The following is a 22,408-nucleotide window of genomic DNA, read 5'->3' as shown; positions in this document are numbered from 1 at the left end:
AAGAAGCCAGCAGAAGTAAAAATAAAGCCCATTGTGTGATACTGAAATAAGCTTTTCTACCGGAGAATGCGTGCCGTACCCTGTCAGACAGTTCTTTTCCATATCATTCTCTCAGTCCCCCCTTTGGAAAACATCCTGCTTGCTTGCACAAAAAAGGCACAAATCCCCTAGATCTCACACAAAGGAGGCATATCATCTCCCTCAGAGTCACTTTATGAACCATCCAAAAAAAATAACTGCAGATACAAGGTGTTAGAGAGGGGGTAGAATATCCCTGCTGCAGCTACAGCCACTGTACAGAGGAAAATTGCTCCTATTCACATCAGTGCGAGCGCATGCCCATTTCTTGGCTAAATAGTCGTGCATACACCAGGGATATCTGCAAGTTATTTTATGTTAATGTTGCAAACATATTTGCAAGTATAAGTACGCAGCTTCAGAAATCTGACCTGCAGTCTTTCTGTGCAGAAATGGCCAGCAGAAAGGACTGTACGTGCAGCACAGATATCACTTGGCTCATTGCTCAATGCCCACAGGGCCAGGGTTAATAAAGCAAAAGGGAACAGGGCACCAAAGCGCTGTGATAACTCTGTGTGCACCAGAGACTATTTTACTGGCTTCTGTGGAAGAGCTTTCTATTGTCTAATTGCTCAATATTCAAAACAATACTTGATACTGCTCGTCCAGAGATCTACAGTTCCAACCAAAAATATATAGACTGACAGAAAGGGCAGTGTTGGGAAAGTCACAGCAGGAATTGCAGCGAAAAGACATCTAGCCAAGGAAAAATATAAGTGATCAAACACTGTGAGGTAAAGGTTGGTCTAAGATCTTTAATAAAACTCAGACTTTGCATAGGAAGGGTGTAATTCTGGAAGGATTAAGAAGTCTCCGCTCTAATTTGAAGTGGGCCGCATGTTATTCCCATCAGACAGGTAGGACTGAAGGTTAATGGTCTGCCCAAGGCCATATGGCAGAGGAGTAACCAAATGCAGAGCCTAGACTTTTCTCATGATACCCTTTCCTGCCAAGTCTGATTCCACACGGTGCTCAGCACCTCCTATTTATTCGCTTCTGCACATCCTCAGGTTCTTTGAGAGAGCTCCTGCACCTGCTCTGGGATGGCCAGAAGTCATTACCAAACAGACAAGGACACTTCCTCCTAGCTTAGGACAGTAGTTCAGACATCATTTGTGAGGACACCTCTAGGGGAAGAACTTGTGATAAGGGAATGATCTTAAACAGGAGCACAACAAGGAAAACAAGACTGAATTCCTGCTGTGTTTTGCTCATGGGAAAAGCAGAAGGAGCAGACTAATAGAAGTGTGGAGCTGCATGTGGAAAAGGAAACAGGACTGGAAGGAACAGGGCTGACAACGCAATGTCAGCCGGCTCTAAAGGGGAGCCCTGTAAGATCCCCCCCCATCTCCTTCTCTGCCACATAGGGAGGGATTTGAGGATCTGCACCAGAGGGGACAGGAGGAGGAAAGGGAGACACTTGCAAGCCAGATGCAGGCAGGATGTTCCCCAGGGGCAGGTCCAGCTGTGGGAAGGAAGGAACCTGGCTGATTTGGGTCCCAGCTGTAATTTTACCAACCGGATGGCAGAAGGCACGGGCTCCTACCCTCAGGCTGGGCATTGAATGTTTTTCTCCGACAGGTAGGTCACCATTTCTCAACCCAACCTGAGGATCTCCACTTCAGCATGATTTTCTGTCATGGAGAAACCAAGCCAGACATCGCCATGTCAGAGAGCTTTGGGTGGGCGTCACCACCACACTACAGTCCATGGAAGAACAGTTTGAGTCAGCCTTTTGCAAAGTGGTGTTTAAAAGCAACAGGACAGGCCTACTTTCTGAAGTCTCCCACCCTCCTTTATCTCTAATAAAGGGTTGAAGAGGGTCTCAGCTGGCCATCCGGGCTGGGCAGACTTCCCTGAGGCAGGGGGACAGCACCTGACACGGCTTGCTTTGCACATGTTTTAATCAGCAGAGCAATGCTTCGTCTGTACTCTCGCACATGCCAGGAACAATCCTCCTACAGAGCTGTCAGTGATATTAAACAGATTGAGAAGGCAACAGGGCCCAACCTCATCTGGGTCAGAGCTCCTATTTTCAGGGTCAGACCCAGAGCCTGACGGCTGGACTGTCTCAGAAGATGACTTTCCTCTCGATTCAGCTGAACACAGTGAACAGGCTCTGTCCTGGGGCAGAGGAGGGGAAGGGGTGATGGGAACCACCTGCAGAAACCATGGCTTTTTATAATAAACCATTGAAGGCTGGGTTTTCACACAATTCCTTGAATGCACAAGGAACTGCACATCTTTTCTCTGATAAGTTCATATTTGTCCTTCTCAGCAGTGCTAGGTCTTTGCTCCAGTGTAGCCCTGTGACTGATGATATTAAGAATGCTGCACTTGGGCAGCTGGGAGCTTGTACTTACCTCTTTTTAAATTCTGTATAGTATATATAACATGTATCTATACATACATATACATCTATACATATATAGACATATACATTCATACGCAGATGAAGCTGTGGCCCACCTGTTGATAGCCTGTACATCCCCTTTAAGGTGCGGGGAGAGGAAAATAATAATTAAAGACATTGAATAAAGAAATACCAGTTGTAGAGGCTTAACCCTACTCATATCATCACTGACAATCGAAGTCCCATTGCCTTCAGTGGGGTGGTAAGCCTGGCTGTCCTCGGGTACTTGGTGATCTGTGCCTAAAACACTCACAGATCAATAGCTCCATATTTGAGTTTAAATTTTAAACTCTTTTGGGCAAGAGACTCTCTTTGCAGTGTGTCTGTAGTAATATGAAACTTATTTTGAGGTCTCTCATAAATCCACTACCCTGATAGTAATTGCAGGGATGATCAGTAGCAAACTCCCCTGGCAAGATACAGCTGCCAACTCCCCCAAATGGTGGCAGGGAACTGCCCAGGGATGCTCCTAGTCATATTTTCCTGTCATTTACGCCATTGGAAGCAGGAAGAAAGTCCAGCAGAGCCAATGAACCACAGTCGAGCTGGGCGTTCCCCAGGACCCATACTCACCCCCAAATCAGACCGCGATGTGCCAGAGCACGAACGGAGCCTGCCATGGGAGAAGTCTTACTCCCAGCCACTTCCCAAACCACTGGGCTGACCGCAAGATTTCTCACCTGGGGGTCTGATCCTGCCCAACACAAGTAGTTTAAGCACGGACTGCTAAAGATCCCCTCGCTTCTCATGGGCCCGTGATCAAGTTGTAATTGCTCAGCTATTGCATCTGTTTGCATAATTAAAACCAGCTGTCGCTGCACTAGCCTCCATCCAAGAAATAGCTGCGCAAATACATTTTTTACTGTTAATGTAAAGAGCAATTTTGTGGCCTCTGCCCTAACTGGCCCTTCAAAAGTAGCATTTGTGTTTCAATTCCTTCCAAGTTCACACAAAAACGTAACCCCCCAGAAAAGTCAGTTCCTGTCCATTCCTATTATCCAGCACAAGAGCTGAGAGGTTTCCCACTTGTATGGATTTATTGCCTGGTAATTATAGTTCATGAAACCCATTCACAGTAAAGTGTGTCCTGGATACTCCAGCTCTTCCTGGCAAACCAAAAGCTTAAGATCATGAGGGGTATAAAAATATAAGCAATCATGTTTGAGTCACTTTTAACACAACAGATTAGTTTGCAGGGTCTGGCAGCGTTTATAGCATAAATCACACTTTAGAGATGGGAAAATACTCCTAGATTAGCTAGTTCAACTGCTTTTTGCTAGAATCTATTCTCTGCTGCCTTTATCCAAACCTAATTTGAGAAATATCTAATGTATGATATTTCCACCATTTTCCTTTGGGATTATCCAACAGCTTGACAGAAATCCCTGTTAGGAAATATACCCTGACATTTAAATCTACGGTTTCCATTGCTCAGTTTAAGCCTTTTACTCCTGACACTCAAACCTGAATTACTTAAAGTAAGCGCCCTATTCCCTTCCCTCCCTCCCTTCAGTGTTCACCATCTCTCTAGATATTTTCAGAGGGTTCAAAGGCACTCTTGTTGTTCACCATTTCTCCCAGCTAGCCCCTTGGTTGGTGGGGAGGAGGACATTTACCCAGCTCCGACTCCCTCCAGGTCAAGGATCACTCTGGAGCTCTCGGACAGTTTTGTGAGGAGAGAATATTGCTAAGGACAGGTCAGTGGCCAAGGCAAACAGCCACTCTTGCACAAGGGAGCCATTTCCAGTATTTCAAAGCATTCCACTTTTAATAGGTGTTTTCCATGCCCTGGTAATGCTTCAAATCACCTTTCCCTTAGCTGAACCACTCCTTGGACAAGAAAACAGGAGCAACCAACCGAGACATGTTTGGAGCTAAGGGCTGCCACTATTTACCTGCGTATTTTTCTTTCTCACAGAAGCGCTTGGTACGTCGTGGCCTCGACACCGAGCAAGGAGAGACCGTGTCTATGGGGCATGTAAAGTACATATTACCCACTTTAGCCAGGACTTGGCAGGAGGCCCTTGGCAGTGGCAGCTCAATGCACAGCTGGGCGCCCCAACTTCCTCCTCCCAGCCCCCTGGCTTCGTTTGGGACCTGAAATACTCGAGCACCCTCCCCTCTGCTCGCTCAGCACCCTGAGGGGGGGGGACACAAAAGGCAGAGGAGTGCCCAAAGTCAGCGACAAAATTTCCACTGACTCCTCTGAGGCCGAGATTTCACTTTAAGCGACTGTTCTTCAAAAGCAGTGAAGGATTAAAACTGTGCCACATGAGCGCACTGGTTAAAATGAAAGACTTGCTAAGCAGATACAGGGTCCAAAAAGAGTTACAGAGGTTCAAGTTTCCAGTTCAGTGAACCCTGTCAGCTGTCCCAGGGCAGTGCCTTCCTCAGGAGGAACGGACTTGCCGTCAGCACGCACACCAGTGAGAATTAAAGGCTGAAATTTCCAAAGCTCAGCCTCTCGGAGGCACAAAATCTGTTTGCTCTTATGCTGGTTGGGAACGGGATTCCTACCAGACCTTAACCTAGGAAGGCACGCAGTCTCCTCCAGGCTCAGAGAAGTGAAGTTGTCTGGATTTGATAACATCTGGCATTGCCATGGCCTCCTCAACAAATCCACTCGGCACCACAACCCACACGGATGCAGGGCGAGGTGTGAGGTCTGCCGGGAGCAGCACCGCGTGGTGGCCCCTTCCTGCGCAGGGGGGTCAGCACTGACGTGCCACCAGGCTGCATCGCTCCCTCTGCATCCCTGCTTTTTGGCAGATGTACAGATATCTTGCTGCAAGCTCCCGACTGTTTCATTGCAAACAGTTTAACCGTATTTTAAATGAATGCAGAAGAGCCTCTCTCCAAAAAGGTTTAAAAACAGCATGCGGGCCAAACTAGACAGCCCCTCTCTCTCTCATACTTTTATTGAAGGCAAAGCTCCTGCCTGATCATCTTCCAACGTGCTGCAGCCTGCAGCAAGCACCTGCTGATGAAGTATTTATAAAAGTGACCCAGAGCGATCGTAAGACCAACTCAACAGGTAATGTCAGGTTCAGCTACTTCTGTGCCCACTTTCCCTGTGTGGAAACGTCACTAACTGAATGAGGTTGAAGCACAGCCAGCAGAGCATCTCAGCCCTTCCTACAAACCCCTATTTCTGAGGCAGTTACATTCTTAGATCCAGGACACATCTCTCCAAGGAGATAAAGAGCTGATTTCCCTATCTTAGAGCTTACAAAAGGTCCCAGGTGAGGCAGGTTTCAGCTGAGCTCCTGCTGACATCCCACTGCAGAGCTGACCCCACCAACACAACACAGGCATGGGCACGTGTCAAATGCCCCCCACTTTGAATAAAGGGCACCTAGGCATACACAGCTTTATGGGTCAAGAGGGTTTTGGTGGTGCCAGCAGGCCAAATGACCTTACGTTACCTCCACTCCTGATGTACACTTGGCACATTGTTTGCTACTCTGAACACGTACCACAAAATGCCTTTGTGCTGGTGGGATCCCAAGCCTGTAGAACAGGGAGGTCTTAAGACAGAAAATACTAGGGTTTGAAAGAACATCGGTTCTGGATACAAACCCAAATTAATTGCAAGGTCCGAGGAGTTCTTCCTTGTTCCAAATATACAATCATCACCTTGTGCTTAGCATGAACATGTGGGTCAAAAAGCCTGAAGCTTTCTGACAGACCCCAACCCATAGCAACACGTGGCTGTGCTCCAAGAGTGCTGTGAGAAGACCTACACTCCGTCCTGTCATCTCTGCAAGCTATTTCATCAGTCACCAGGCTGTTCTGCAACACGCTGAACAGCAGAGTTGCGTAAGCTCAAAGAAAGCGAAGGCAAAGAGCAACTTTGGCAATCCCTGCCCAGGACAGTGAAGGTGATGAAGGCCGGGAATGGTGCCGCCGTTTGGTCACGTTACAGGTGGCGATTAGATATTTGCAGAGAGTTTTGCAGGTGTTTGTGATCCTGAGACAAAGAAGCAAAGGCTCTGAAAGGAGATTTGTGTGAGCTCTTTTATTGCACCAAGCTGGTTGACTGAATGCAGCAAGCGGTGTAAAGTTTCATGGCTGTGGTTTCTCCCTTTGCTGGTACTGATACCACAAGATAAAACCGCGGTTTATAACACCTCTATCAGAAAAGTGATTATCAGCACTAATCGTAATCAACACTCCTTTGCAAAACAACAGCCCAGGTAGGGAGCTGAGCTTGAGGGAATGGATTTAAATCAGCTTCATTGACATTTGGCCTGATTAGTATAACTGGAAACGGTCTCCTATCTTGTTTAAAGCCTGGACACCTCACCACGAGGAGAACCAGTCTTCACATTAGGTCAGGGAGGGGAAACAACCCCACACCATGTTTTCTTGCTCTTCCATGCAGCTTTGTCCTCTTCTGAAAGACACCTCACAAGTTGAGGGTAGCTTCTTTGGACAGACAAAAATGGTTTATTTTTGGCATCCCGTCCACAGTATTTCAATTAAAAGATGCCTTGCGCTTGTCACTGAGCTCTCTGAAAACCAATGCATGAAGTTATTTTACAGCAGGACCTGAGATGGAGCTATTGCATCCTCATCTTCTTCCCATTCCTCCATGCCTGTTTTTTTCCCCTTCTCTCCTACTTTGAGGGCTACACATCAAAAGACAGTTTCCAGGAGCAGAGACAATGCATCCAAATAGGAATCAACGCACGCGAGCAACCTGGACAAAACACTCATACTCCCCAGACTGTGATCTTGGGACACACCCAACCTGTTTCACATTAAACGCGAGTGAGGATAGTCCCAACGAAAGGTGCTGAAGTGGCGGAGGCCGAAGTCCTGTATTGATCTCCCAAACGGGCAATGGCAACACAACGTGCCCCGACCCTGACCCCCACGACCAGCTGCTCTCTTCAGCCCTGGGCCTCTCCATTGAGAAAGCCAGCACAGAGGGCAGGCAGCGTGACCGGCCAGGCAGAGGACATCTACCTAGCAGTTATGTGCACTTATTCCACCAAGAGATGGTTGTGTTTAACGCTGCTGAACAACTCCAAAGTATTTTTATGGCCCATAACCTGGCCTTACATTACCCACAGTAAATATGCAGGGTGGGTGCTTTTTTGCATGAGGGCAGTACCGGGGTTTATTTCTAGCAGTTCTTGCTGCAACAGCATCTTGCCTACTTCAGGGATGCTGGGGAGCACAGCACCAGTTTGCTGATCACAGGCTGTACTGCAGCTGGTCCACAGAAGAACGTTACCTTCAATAAAGATTAAAGCAATTAAAAGCTGACTCAAAAGCTTTGTGACAGGATACAAAGTCTTTTTCCCTGCGATAACTGGTGCTATTTATATAGGGTGTTTTTTTGTTGTTGTTGTTTTTGACTAAGTCATAATAGTTCAGGTGTTTTCTAGGTAAAATGAGCCATGTTCTTGCCACTCGGGGCTTCAGGCAACGAAATCCCAACAGCAGTTGCCTTCAGCCAGGTCTCACCTTCAGGGCCAAGGCTTGGCCATCCTGGGATGAAGGCTCACTTTCTAAGGTGGCATTCCCTGCTGAATCACAAACCACGTTTCCATTACCCTCCCAAGAGCACGCTGGTGAGAGGTATTTTACAGGCAGTCTTGAAGACAAAATCCTTATGACAGATTCAAAGTCAGAGAAAGAAAAATAATGCAGGAGGAGGAAAAAAGAAGAAATTAAAAAGCAACTGCAGTGCACTGATTGGGGCCCTTTGGGATGCTCCAGCCCTAGGGGCTGGCAGATAATCCCGGGGCTTTGACTCCAACAACTTTTGCCAACAGCATCCTTTGGTCCTAGTAACATAACCAAACACCTCAGAAAGGGCTGCTGGAGACATTCGGGTTCCCTTGTGGCTAATTATAGATTTTAAAGCCGTGGAGGGAGCGGGTGTTTCCCCTATCAAAAAAAAGAGTAAAATTATACAACTCCACACCCCCATGCTTTCTAATGCGACACACATAGGAAATCTCGTACATCAACTACAAAGTGTGTATTGTTCTATGTCAGCAGATAAATAATTCACCATCTGAAGACTTGGAAGCTTTTCTCTTAGCTCAGGATTATTGTTCCACTTGATGCATGAAGTTGGCAGCTTTTCTTTCTTCTTCTTCCCAAGAGAACTGGATCACTCCAAGACTTGAGTAACATCCAGGCTAATAGCTCACCAAGATTTTGAGAGAGAGAAAGAGAGAGAGAGAGGGAGAGAGAGAATGTGTGTATGTGTGTGTGTGTACACACATGCATGCCTGTGGAAGAAGTTAGGTGGAGAGGTGATTTCATTTCTCTTTTGTCGTTTGTTTTTAATTATGTACTTTTCTTCCTTAAGCGATGATGTTGCAACTGTTGTCTCTTGAACATCTTCCAGACATGTTTAAGATCTATGATGCTCTATCAGCCAAAAGTTTTGAGGGAGGAAGAAAAGGCCATGTTTCTGGTTTACGAACTGTTTTTGTTTTGCTTTTTTTTTTTTTTAAATTCAGCATGGGTTTATATTAACACACATCTGACCACAATATTACTGTGTGACCAAGGCTGTCCTTTGCAGCAGGCTATCCTTGCTTGACTATTCCAGGAGGGAAAGGAACACAAGCTTTCTGGCAGGCATGAACCCGTCTCATACCCCATTTCTTCAGACCAAGTGGAAGTCCAGACCCTTACCTGATAGCCCCATTCCTACTTCTCATTAGTGCAGAAAAAAACAAAGATCAATATGGACCTCTGTCAAGAAAGCAAATTCCTAATGTGATTATGCTTTTATTCTGATATACTTAATAGTAATTAAAATTCCCTTGAAGAGGAATGTTTTTCATTGACTTCAACAGGCTTTGGATGAGAAACAGTCTGGAGGTTTTTGACAAAAATGTTATTTTGACAGAAAATGCAGACTCACAGAAATTGAAACAGTTCCTGGGAATAGCTTTCATAGTGACAGCTCAGGAAAAATGTTATCTCAGGTCCAGGGTGTACTTTTCAGAACCAGATCAGGAAGTAAAAGCATGAAGCAGCAAAGCACTGTTGGCCAGGCCATCCACCCCAACACAGGAGACTGATTCAGGCTGCCTGGATTCAGACTGCCGATTGAAATATGCTTAAGCTTCCCCAGAAGAATCCAAACGACCGGACCTTTAGCTAGTTCCAGTGAGCTGCTTCTGCCCTCCAGTTTGGGAGCTGTCAGTTCATCTCACCATGGAGCAGGACTATTTTAGAAGGCTTCAAGTGTTCTTTAGGATAAGGAAGAAAAAAAGTTTCCTGCCAGCTGTACTGTAAATTAAGCCATAAAGCTTTACATTTAAAAACAATTGTGAAACACAGCTCAAACAAGATGCCCTCAGGGCTGTGCTCTAAAGACAGCTTTGCCATCAGCTTTGATGAGCACTCAGCTAACCCCACATCTCATTAAAATATTGCTACCTCTCAGGGAGAGCACTCTTCCTAGAAAGAAAAGTGCATGCTGCTCCCCCTCTAAACTCTGGACCTCTGCACATGTCAGAGATGGAGATGCAATTGCCCAGACATAGCAATACAAAACAATAGTTGTCCTTGAAAATTAGAGAGAGGAACTCAAACACAGTGTTAAGAATAAAATTAATAGAAGGCAAGAGAACTGAAAAGTTTCTACTGCTGCAAAACCAACTAGCCAAAACCTCATCTGGCATTAAATGGCACAGCTGCAGTGTATTTAACACGGCAATATTGATTTACACCAGCTGAGAAGCTATCCCAGAACTTGTTTGTAAAATAAGATCAGCATTTAGGGTAAGTTTCAAATGCTTTAAATCTGGGAGGGCTCAAAGAAGAAACGACCTTCTGGCTATAAGTTGTATTTGAAAGGGACAGAAGGCAAGGCAGCTGAGATTTGGCATGGTGCTGCATTCAAGCACATGCTGGGAGGAGATGCAGATGAAAGCTGTCCTTCTAAAAGTCAGTTTGCATCGCACTTCACTCACTGGTGCACAGCAGATTGAGGAGGGCATGCATGTTCTTGTGCCAGAATTACATTGCGTACAACGATAACTCACCAAGAAGAACAAACGAGTCTGTTTGCTTTCTTGAAACAGCATCACTGAATGGCTTAATGCATGTCAGAAGGGCAAAAAAAAAATACAAGTTTTTTTTTTCTCAGCTGTGCGCAAGAGCCGATGGATTGGGATGGGGTTGTGCAAGGATTGCATTAAACCCCACGGTACATTTCCGAGCCTTGTTTGTCTGAACAATTGACTCTGAGCACAGACACTTATCAATAGAAGCCTGAACAAATTTCAGAACAAGCTTTATTTTATTTTTTTGCTGACTTGAACATCAAGGTGTTCCAGGGTTGCAGTTGCTGTAGCAACAGGAAGGAGCTTATTAAATGATCAACCTGAAGGCCAAAGCTATCAGAGCTGAAATGACCAAAAGTTAATGTTTAACCTAAATCCTCTTATTTGTTTAAAAACATGCAGCTCACTTTGTATTAGTGGTTGCCTTGTGGAGGTACTTCAGAAATAGCTGTGCAGCCATGAGACCATTGAAATTTTCATGTGTATCCCAAATAATGTCCAAATCCTCAGTGGCACAGGCTCCGACAGCTGCTTCCTACCAGAAATCATGTAACACCATACTCAGGCAGGGAGCTGCTTCCTCTGATCTTTTAGGTCTGACAATCACTTGAAACACATGTCTAAGGATGTTCTTCTCAAAGATTTCCACAAACTAATGGCATTACACATTATTTTAAGAGGTAATGAGAATGAGCGTGAATCATTTTTAACCTCATTAGAGTCTGTCCTTTGGACAACTGTTCTGGGATGAGTTACGCTTTGCCTTGGGCCCAGCAAGTAGAACCAAATGGAAAGAGATTGCTGCGGCAAAATTAAGTGACCCATCCCCTCCTATTGCTTCAACATGTCTAGCCTCCCTTAGTGCTTTTTCAAATGTCTGGCAGGTTATTCCTTTCCCAGCTTTCAACATGAACTTTTCATCAATGAAAACCTGTGAACAGCCAGGAGGGGCCCCTTAGCTGAGGCTACTTTATGCTTGCCCTCCAGCTGAGCAAGGACACTCCAAGGAAGGCTGCAGAGATACCTCACTTGGTCAGCTCCTATTTCAGGATCAAAGCGACACATCTTTGGCAGTCATATACTGAAGGAGGACTTCTGTAGACCACTGCTTTCAGCAATTTTCTGCAGTTCTGATCTGCCTAGACCAGGTCCCATGTGTCTCTGACTATACCTATCCCTACTGGACACAGCTCTTAATGAAAATTAAAAGGAAAAATGCTTCTCTACTTCCTACTCCCTAACTTAGCTCAAAAAAAAAAAAGTTATGTCTGACCTGGAGATACTCCTCTCCCAAGAGGGAACTGCAGACAGATCTCAATTGCAGATAGCAGTCGCTATCACGACACATTGTAGTCAGGAAAATCACCATGTAAAATAAAGCTGTGAAATATGATAATACTGACCAACAGTTTCACAAAAACAATCTTTATTGCCACTGCTGGTGGAAGAGGGGAACCCAAAGCTCTATAAATACATTAGAGGAGCCAGCTCCAGGTGCAGCTGTCTGTCATGTGCTCAGATCATGCTTTGATGAAAGCTTGTCATCACCTTTGCACCATTACAGCTGGAGGTAGTTGATGGGAAATTTTGTCTTAGTCTAATGCAAAACAATTTGTTTAATTATAAGGAGGTATCATCCTTGCTCGAGCTGTTGGGTCTCACTTGCAGAGCTAGGAAACTGCATATAAAGACTTGAGACACCCAGACACAGTCCTGAAATTTGCCACACCTCAACACATCCCAGTCAGATATTACCTTGCTTGCTTTTTGCTATCCTTCTGTCCCTCATTCAGCATGTTCCAGCTGACCTTGTGAGGGGGCAGAAACACAAATGGGACAGCCGTGCACCACAGCTTCTAGCAGTGAAGAGAAAGCAAGAGGAGCCATCAGGATGGTCACATCCAGTTGTTTTTGGTTTTTTTTTTCAGCTACCTCTATCCTACAGCAAGCATACCACACTCACCATCAGGGCAGCCCAACACACACACACACACCCCCCATAAACCCTACACCAAGCACAGTCATTTTCAGCTTCCTCCCTGCCTCCTTTGTCCTTTCCCCCCATGTTACAGCTCTGCCAGTAAACGAACACAGGTCCCACCAGAAAAGGTTCACCGTGGGTCACCTCTACGCTGATGCTGAGAAAGGACTGCTCTGCAAGGCAGCAGAGATATTTCCACAAGGGTGAGGATTAGAGCACATGCTGAGCCATCCTGCGGAGGAACCCTCCAAGTGGTAAACCCCAGAACATAAACAAACCCACCAAAGCTCAGCTTCACTACTGCACCATCCCCTGGCTGTTTTCTGAAACCAAACTCCAAGGAGGAAGTGCACTTGGACTTTGCATGCATACAGTCGGCGTTGAAAGAGGCTGGGAAGGATGCCTGTGAGTCCCTTCTCCCAAAAACACTGCCCATGTTTCAATCTAGCTGCAATCTGCAGACCTGCAGCTGTCGGAGTCAGCTCTCCCTGTGCTTGGTAATCCGAGGCTCTGCAAGCAAGCGCTCACTGCTTGCCTCTCCTGCCTTCCTAAGGCAACACTTGCTCAGCAAACACAAATATGTTTACTGTGGAAACTTTGTACTTGCCTTACTGCCCTCACTCTTTGCCAGGTGTTTTTCTTTTTATACCCACAGGAGATGCAGAGCCATGTTCTAATATAGAAATATAGATTCGGGTGCAAGTGTTTATTAATAAACAGGTGGGCAAATCTATTTGCTTACTGCCTCATTTGAGTGATTTATTCAGTTATTTTTAGACCTCTTAGACTCAAAGCAGCAACATCAGGGACTGACTATTGTAATAAAACCAGGCTACAGCCACAGACTAATTTTTCCAGAGAATAAAAGATAAGTACACACAAGGGCACCCAGCACCAGTTAGCCTTTTTTTCCCCCTCTCACCAGCTTTAAACTGGTGTTTTCCATGATGTTGCCCTGAACTGCTGGGGATAATACAACAGGAAATTCAGTGGTTAGGTAGACCAGAATCTCTTCTAAGGGCTGCAGTACAGAATCACGTCTAAGTGTCCTGGTAGTACAAAAATATACTGCTCTAAGCAACCATATGTATAGAAAAAGAGTTATATATGTACACGTATGCGTGAGCATAAGACATAAAATTTTTATTTTCTGACTTTAAAAAGGAGTTTGAGATACTACTTTAAAGGAGTTTGAGATACACCTTAAAACCCACTAATATCACTTGCAAAGTGAAAAAAAAAAAGTGCAAAGCCTCCTGTCCTCAGGGGACTGCTCTCACTTCCTGAGGGTGCAGTCCTATATGGACCTGAAAAGAGAGGACCTGAAGGAACGTGGTCAGATGAGAGAAGGCTCATGAGATGGGGCCCAAAGAATTCCTCAACTATTACAGGTGAGGGTCTCCCAAAAGATTTCACTCTGATAAGGCTGTTCCTGGGCCCTGCCTCCCTCTGCCCACTGTGTGGAGCCTCCCTGAGATGACTGTCATGGGCTTCACGTCCCCCAGGGATGTGGGCTCAGCTGAACTGGCATTTTTGCTGTTCCTAGCATCCTCCTGCTAGCCTGCTGCAATAAGCAGAGTTGATTGTTGACTTCAGCCAAATAAGCAAGCATAAATGCCAGTAAAACAAGACATTGCATACATCCCTCATCTGGAAGTTATTTTTGTTTGTATTTATGTTCCCGCATGTTGTCAGGGTGATGTCTGGGCTCAGGCCCACACGTGGAAAAATCTGGACTGTGCCCTGTACTAGGAAACTCTCTAGCTCAGAGGCTAAGTTGCATTTGCTCCTCCCCACTTCCCCAAAAACAGCCTATATGCTTGCCTTTAAAGCTCAGCGTACAGCCTCCTCTATCCCAAGAGGAGGAAAATAAAGAGTTGAGAAGAGATTTGTTTTCACAGTATGACAGTGGAGCAGGAGGAAGTCCTCAATTCTGTGCCAGGAGAAGAGAAACAAGCACACGTCCAGACAGGAACACGATCCCCTAAGTCACACTTCAGGGTGCAGCCTAGTTCTGGCCACCTGAACAGAGCCAGGGGTCGACCTTACGTCCCCCTGGGCTAGGCCAGGCTCAACCCAGGCCCTGAGTTCAGATACCTTGGTCAGAACACCTCAGCTTCCTCCCAGCCAAGCACGGTTCATCACTGTGTGGGCTCAAACACAAGAGAACAGTGTTTACCCTCAAGCCACTTTCACTCCTGCAAGGACCCTCTTTTCCTCAAAAACAACCTCAAGGGGTTCAACTATGTCAGTGACGCCTTCCCCAGCACATTACCTGCTGAAGGCTCGCTCCTCAAAATATCTCTGCACAGGCCAGCTGCTCCTCCCTGCAGACTTTCCTTGAGTAGTCTTGGAGAGGCCTGCACCCAAATAGTTACCCCTGGCCTGCCACAAGCACCCCATTACCACCCCACCCAGCCCCTGAGCTCCTCCCCTTACAGGGGCCTGGAGGTGCCCTCTGCTGAGGTCTCTAATTAGCCCCAGGCCCTGCGGGGAATCACACATCCCACCTGGGACCAGCCTGAAGTCATCAACCCTGAGCAGGGAGGTGCTCAAGCACAAACAGGGTAAAGCCAAGGCTCTGATAAATTCAGTAAGACTTTAGCCTTTGCTGACAGAGCCGAGACTTCCCTTGAGTGAGACCATTTTTTTGTCTTGGTCTCCGCACTCAGAGCCTGAATGGGACGGGCTCCAAATCCGTGTTCTGCTTATCAACCTGGCAGCCACAGGCACGTAGATCAAACACGAGGCAGGACGTCAGGTCTGCAAATCACGTTTCCACCTCTGTCAAGGCGGCCACCAGTGTCCCTGTGTCTGTCTAACAATGTATGGGAGTTAAAGCCACTGCATTGCCTAAACAGTATCTCTGACCAGAGAAAGCAAGGCAAGGTGGAGGGTACAGTTTAGAAATGACTGAGAATATGACCTAGAGGATCTGAACATCTTTTCTCTGCAATATTTTCTCTTTTCCCTCATGATGGTAGCTGTCACATTGCAACGCTAGTCAGAACTATCACTGTGTTGTGGCTGCCTCTAATTAAAGGCCCTAAAAACTTTAGCTGAGTCTTCACATCTCTTCAGTGTTGCATTTGCCCTGGAATATGAAAAGGGCCTTGTCATGAAAAATCATATTTCTGGGGTTGCTGAAAAGTGAGGGAAAAGTCAAATTCAAAGATAGCTGCTGAGGTTTGAACAAAACCAGACAGTTCTCCTGAAAATTCCCATATGACAAAATATATATCTGAAAAAAGAAAAAAAAAAAAAAGAAGAAGAAAAAAAAAAGACAAAATCTGAAGCTTATTTGACAGGAAAGTTTTGACTGGTGGAAGACCTTGACCAGGCAGGAGAGAGGAAGCTCAGAGAGTAGAGACAAAGGGGTTATGGAGAGTCGTCCACTGCCTGTACTAACCTTTGTGACCCATGGTCCCAGGGCTCCTCCATTAGTGTGGACACAGATGTGACTCATAAGGGCTCTTCAAGGACAAAAGTTGAGAGAAGTGCTTTCACTGGATTGCACTCCTTGCTCTCGCTGCATAGCTGCATGACCTCAGTAAGTCCCCAAACAACACCTCACTTAAGTAAAACCCTCAGCAGGCTATGAAGTTTTGCATACTTTTGTCTTTTACATTAGCTTATCAATAGAGCTTTTCTGGTAAAATCAAGACATGTTCAGTTCACAAGGGAAGCCTCAGTGGCAAGAAAACAAGAAAGGAGCACCATTTCAATGTAGCCAATTTGAGGGACCAACCCAGTAGCTCTGGGACCTGAACCAGGACAGCCAGCATCCCCAGTAACTGCCTGCCACCACATTAGCAGTCCAGCTTTCTCTTATGCTCCCTCATATCTTCTGGCGAACAATTTTGGCATTTCCTAGTGAAATTGAATTTTTTTTTTTTCTGAGCAGCCCTAACTGTTCTTTCTTTGTCCTGCCCATCTGATTAAACTGCCTGCCTCTACAAATATACTGCGTCTATGTCACAGAGACCCTACTTATGAGGTTTCTGGGTGGATTACACGTACCTAAGTAGTCACTATGAACAAGGCAGGCAAAAACCTGTTTCTCAGCAGCACATCTCTCTAGCTAGTGACTAGTTATTTGTTGATCCAATTAACTGCCTTGAAAACAATAATTAGCACTTATCACAACAAAGAGTAGAGTTTATTAATTCCAACACAAATTATCTAGTTGCAGAAGTTGAATAAAAGATTAGAATAAACAGCAGAGATTAAATTGGACTAGATCTTCTGTACCAACTTTCAAAATGAGCACTCTTACACAATCCAAAATGTTTGTGTTAATAGATAACAGCTAGATAGATAGCTCACATACAGTACATCAGCAACTGGTCATTTTCTTTAAAACAAATGAGTTTGAGGAGATTCTTGATAAGCGGAAAGTTTCAAAGTCAAGGAAGGAAAGGTTGCAGGCAGATGAATAGGAAGATCCAGCAAGGTACACATTGGATTTTAGCACAAGGAATCCTCTGAGGGTGCTAATCAGCTTCACACCATAAGGGTGAAGTTTTAAACAGTGTAGAAGTGCTTTATGGAGTGACAAAGTCAGCAATAAAAGGAAATCAAGCTGAACTTCTTGCCACTTAATGTGGGACCCAAGAGGGCCCCCACAGAAGAATATGAACCCATCTGCAGAGGCCACCTAGGGCCATTGCAGAGACTCAAAAATCCACGAGCAGATACAGCCAAGCTGTCCCCTCCTTTTCCCCAGGGTTCTGCAGCAGCCGCAGAGACCACAGTACACCTGCTCCAACGTCACTCATGCTACATAAGCAAAATGAACACATTTGTCACCCCTTGTGCTTGACCTCATGGTTTTCTACAGTACAGATCTTAGGCCTATCCAGAGGGCTAAAATGCATCCCCACTCCTCCCCAGTGTGCTTCAGTTAATCGCATCTACACATTAGTGTACATGTCTCAAAATCGTTTCATGTGATGAAGGTCTGGGCCTGTGAGAAGGAAATGTTGTGTTTGGGTTTGCTGTACAGCTCTGCTACAAGCTGCCCAAGAAATACTAGTCAAATCATTTAAATCCATTTTCTGCCTTTGTGCAATGAAGGTGACAACTACTCTTCAGGGGGCTTGAAAGGCTTAAATCCCCAGTGGGAAGCACGTTCTGCTCTTCAGCTGAGAGATGCTAGTGAAGTGCCAAATATTGTTATTAACTTAGCACAGCTAATTTGTTCCATGGAGATTAGCATGCGACTGCTAGAGCAAAACGAAGGAGGTAGCTCCAGCTCTCCCTGGATTCATGGTCCTCCAGCCACCAGGGATCAGGTAACTCTCATGAAGTCATCAGGACTGATTCTAATTTGCTAATCATTTCCTGAGGCATGACACAGATTGATTCGCATTAAACTTTCATGGGTGCCTCTGATCTCATGCAGAAGCTTGGACTATCCGCAAGGCACTGCCAGCAATACTGGGCAAGGGGCACGCACTCAGGCAGCTGGGCAGTGCTTGAGAAGGACTGTTGTGAGCTTTGGTGGCCAAAGAAAACCCACTCTCCCTTGAAGAGAAATGTGTTACTAATGTGTGTTTGTTTATCAGTTGTTGGAATACACTGTGAGGAGACTAAAGGTCCCGGGTGGCAGGTAAATGAACACCCTCCAGTTGTGCCATTAATTCCTAGGGAGCGAGAGGAAGAGCTCACCAGCCAAGTAAATCCCTAACTGGCTTTTCTGGAGAGGACAGATCACTCCTCGTCCCTTCCAGCCAAATCTGGTCCTCCCCAGCAGCCCTTGCCACTTCCAGGAGAGACAGACATCTATCTGCCTTTCCATCATCAGAGGCTGTTCCCCCATCAGCTAAAGCAGAGATCTCACTGACAGCAAGGGGCTCCCCGCATCAGCCCTGCCCCAGGACGTTCACATCCCACCTCAGCCCCGTAGAACTGCAGCACCACATGGTCAAACCCCAGTTCCTGTCCATCAGCCCGCGTGCAGACGCGCTGCTGCCCTCAGCACAGTCAGGGTGTTTTTCCAGCCTCTCTGACATAATAAAATTTCCAAGCCCTTTGCCCTCCCTGATGCATTATCTGCCACCAGGGACAGCCGGGCTGAATGAATCAAGCCCCAGCCAGCTCTCTAAGGTCCAGGACATGCTGTCCATGGAAAAACAACACACACCAGAGAAACAAAAAGTGAGAGACTACCTGGCTGCCACTTATAGTCTTCTCAGAAGAAGCCAGCAGTCAACAGCCAAACCTGAACATTCACGTCACTCTTCCACTTATGGAAGGCGAGCGTACTGAATGCCTGGACTCCTTTCAGCCCAACAGCCCCATCTCTGCATTTGCAACCATAACATTGGAATAACTAGCAGGGCTCAAGCTGGTGCCCGCTGGAGTCAATAGGAGATGCAGGTGCCAGAGGCTTTTTTAGATGCAGAACAGTGATTCTTTGTACCTTTCTTTCTGTGGGTTGCAGGACTCCACCCTCAGTCACATGCAAAACAATTCCTGGATAGATGTTTCCACTAAAGATCTCAGAGAGTTTTGTAATTATTGAGTTTCCCGGTATCCGCGTCATATGGATAAATAACATTTCTGCTTATGGAAGTGCTAAGACTCACTCAAGGCCCCTCCAAGAATCAGCTACAGTGTCCAGAAGAGCAAAGGGAGTGTCCTTATAGCAGGAAGGACCCAGGGGACCAACAGCGAGTGATCCCAGCCCTGTCTCTCCATGCCTGCCAGCTGCCCAAGGCGCAGCCCAGGGACTCCCCTCTGTGCCATCCCTGCCACCGAGCTGCAGTTGCCCCAGGGCTCTGCACTCTGACTGCCGCTGGCTGCTGGCTGAGACCACCCTCCTCCTACACAAGACGCAAAGCCCTTCCTGCGTGCAATGAGCCTGTCACCTATTCATGCTGGAAAAAGACCAAATGGGGTCTGTTACACCATAACATGCTTCACTTTCTGTTTTCATTCCCCTCTCCGCTCCCTTCCAGGAAATTATAGGCCACATTCACCTTGATTTTCTCTGCCTTTCAGGACAGTTACAATTCCAACATGAGCAGAGGCAGTTACTGTCAACTAGTGAAAGCAAGATGAGAGCAGGTTTCTCCAACAGTTACTTGTCACCCCTGCATTTCACTCCCATTTTACCTAACGACTTGGCTCTGTGGAGATGCAAACACTGCCCTCTGCTCCTGCTGGCCAGAGCACTGCTGGATGTTGCTCTGCACTGCAGGACGCTTAGACAGAGAGCTGGGGCTCAGCAACATGCTGGCCAAGGCATACACGCTCCATAGGGCAGGACAGGTGAGCTGATGAAAGCTCTCCACAGCAATGTCTCCAAGGGCCAAGAGGTTCGTTCATCCAGCTGTAGCAATGTAGGAGACCAAGTACTAACATGGGCTTTGAGTCAGCCTGACCACAAAACCATTAGAAAAGTGGTACTTGGGCAGGGAATGCAGCAAGAGCTGGAGGATGTGCTCCAGCTCCAGCTGGAGGAAGACCTGCGGAGCAGGCAGAGCAGATCAAAGCTTAGCCCTGGGAAATGCTGAGCACTGAGTAGCTACAAACCTTACAATATAGGAACATTGGACTAGAAGAGTCACTAAGTCCTATCTCTGCTGCTGCATGCAAACACACACCAGGTGTTAAGGCCAGAAGATTCTTTACAATATCTATTTTTCACACACCACACACCCTCAACCCCCCTTCCCCCCAGCAAGCTAGAATAAAACTAAAACCTGTGGGATAAGAGGCTGATAGCCACAAAAGCACAGATGTCCCAGAAGAAACAACTGAATGAAGCCAAGGACCTGCCGGGATCTGCAGTTCCTGTCTTAGCTGGGATTTTTTTTCCCTGGGTAAACCATGGCAGTCACTGTCCTTGGCTTGCACTGAAGTCAGTGGGAACTTAGCACAACTCATTCTTTAAGAGCAATGTCTCTGAATAACAAGAAAACACAGCATGGCAATCACTGAGCCGAGTGAATAACGGGTTTCATAGGTGCTGTCAGAAGGGGAGAAGGAAAATCCCAGCTGGCTCCAAACAGCTTTCTATGTGCATTGGCAGGTCCTTGGTATTTCTCCCAGACGGGGAGGGCAGGTCCAAGCCGAGTGCCCATGGTACAGCACATCCAGGCTTACATAACCCAAGGGGCCCAGGGTAATAATTAACACTGGCTTATTGCCACTGGCTTTGTGCTGGAGTCACCTGGCTGTTTGGATTAAATGTATAGTGGCCATTTAGACAAGGAGAAGGCTCCTGGCACAAGGATTTAAGTGGAAACAACCCCCAGGGAGGGCAGGGAGCAGGGAACTGTTGCAAACATGTAATGTGGTCGGGGAGCAGGACCCTTTTTAGGGAGCTTTGCCTGGACGAGTCCCAAGCACAATGTACCAGCAAGCGAGCTCTCATTTCTCTCTCCTTGGCATCCTTTCCAAAAGCAGACGCTATCAGCGCAGCTCGACTTTATCTCATGGCCCGTCTTTACCTTTCTTTGCTTATCTGATGTCTCACTTACACGTCCTATCACTCTTTGCCTTCTATTACCTTCTGTTTGCTATTGATACGCAGTCTGTGCCACTGTCTGGGGCAAAGGAGATTTGGGACTTCTTGGTTCTGTTCCCGCTTTCCCTCTGCTTTGCTCTGTGGTCTCGGACACATCACTCCACTGCCCTCTGATTAGCCGCAGGTCACAGAAGTCAGGTCACCTTACAGAAATGTCACTTTACTCTCATTCCTTACACTTAATCCTTACCTTGAGAATGACCTTCCCAGATGACTGTTCCTCCACCACTAGCTCTGATGAAGAGCTAAAATATAAACAGCCAGAAATCGGCAGTAAAACCGTTCAGAATTACACAGAGCACTCACAAGCATTAGGGACTGGCTCGCAGTCATTATACAAAGGCTGTAACACTGCACATGTGTCCATTCATGCCTCAGAAAGCCAATTAGAGATGTCTCAAGTCAATGAGACTTAGGTATATGCATAACGATGCCATGCTGTGCTTTACCGTGCAGAGTTGCCAAAGCAAAGACATAATAAACCTATCTACAGATGTAGCATCAAAGAACTTAAATATATGTTTATCTTCGCGTGGCTAGAGTAACCAGGCTTAAGGCAAAGCCACCTTTTTCTCATGAATTAGCAAGACCTACAGCCCAGCCTAGGCAGGCCAGTAATTCCATGTAAAACAAACACCCAAAACTCTTCTACTTTTTCGTGACAAACCTCTGAAAATACCATTAATTTTCATGCAGAACTAACTCTCCTTTCACAGCAGCTATGACCCTGAGCAAAATGTTGCAACTTTATATAAACTTATATTTCCCTACAGCTAAGCATCTAAAACCAGGAAAAAAAAATAAAGAAAAAGAAGAAAAAAACTACACACACAAACCACACAGAAACTGTACTTAGAAGAGGAAAAGAGGAAAAAAAAAAAAGTAAGAGAGAATAAGTGTTTCATGGACAATATTCCAGGCTAAAACATAGCTTAGATCTTAAAATTTCTGTACTGCTGTGCTCCAAGAGTGGGTATTTTGCATTACTCCACTTCAGCTGGAAGTACTGCCTCTTGCAGAAAAAAATAACAACTTCTGCCCCAAGTACCTTGCAGGGTGAATTACCCAATGTTACAGCAATATCAGAACTCCAGAGGAGATGGGGAGGAGACTGAGACGCTGGTTAAAATAAAGCCACTTGTTTAATGCATAATGTCGATAGGGTGAGAACAGAAGGGAATCGGAGATCCTCTTGGTGCAGGTTTGCTAATTAAAGCTTCTATGCAATTAGAACTCTTAAAGCAGCTGTCCTTAGGACTCTGGTCTTCAGGCTACATCTCAGGAGGTAACACCACCACGGACTGACCAGAGCTTGCTCTGCTACGTCCCTCAGTCCTCTTGCCAGGCTCATAGGA

At 46.1% G+C, this 22,408-nt stretch overlaps 1 protein-coding gene across 1 annotated transcript in view; it reads right to left on the bottom strand.

Moving 5' to 3' along the window:
- SLC41A3 (solute carrier family 41 member 3) overlaps positions 1 to 14,811 on the bottom strand; it is a 146,001-nt gene extending 131,190 nt beyond the window's left edge. Inside the window, exon 1 of the mRNA XM_080605937.1 lies at positions 14,793 to 14,811. The gene's annotated coding sequence lies outside the window, so the exon portion shown is untranslated. The remainder of the gene's footprint in view (positions 1 to 14,792) is intronic.
- Between the last annotated feature and the right edge of the window lie 7,597 nt (positions 14,812 to 22,408).

The sequence above is a fragment of the Anser brachyrhynchus genome, assembly GCF_964034855.1.
Source record: "Anser brachyrhynchus genome assembly, chromosome: 10".
In the NCBI taxonomy this organism is placed as follows: domain Eukaryota; kingdom Metazoa; phylum Chordata; class Aves; order Anseriformes; family Anatidae; genus Anser; species Anser brachyrhynchus.
This window is presented reverse-complemented; position numbering and strand designations above follow the sequence as displayed.